Raw genomic sequence first — 404 nt, 5'->3', positions numbered from 1 at the left:
TCTCTCCACAACAATGTTACAACAAGACAAAGGTTTTATTTCACATGAGAATAATATGTTTTATTACTGAACTGAGGGGTTCATGAGGTTTTAACAAAGAGTTTTACCTTTGCGCTCCATCAATAATCCGTCAGGGAACAAGCAAGGGTATTAGAGTGTGCTGACAAAGGAGTGTTTATTAAAATCGACTCCTGATAACATTCTCCACCGTTTTGTCAAGGCACTAAAGGTGTTATAAATGTTCCTCCTACCATTACTCATGCTGAAATCACAAAGCAAAGTGACATTGCATATGTTTAGCATTATCTGCTCCGGTCGAGTAACAAAGAAAAGTGTTGCTGCTGGAGTCAAGCTGAGTGATGATCATGGCATGTCTTTCTCACCATCCTTCCCATCTTGTGTCG

The sequence above is a fragment of the Tachysurus fulvidraco genome, chromosome 3 (genome assembly GCF_022655615.1).
Source record: "Tachysurus fulvidraco isolate hzauxx_2018 chromosome 3, HZAU_PFXX_2.0, whole genome shotgun sequence".
Taxonomy (NCBI): Eukaryota; Metazoa; Chordata; class Actinopteri; order Siluriformes; family Bagridae; genus Tachysurus; species Tachysurus fulvidraco.
The sequence above is the reverse complement of the archived record's forward strand: the minus strand, read 5'-3'. Positions refer to the sequence as shown.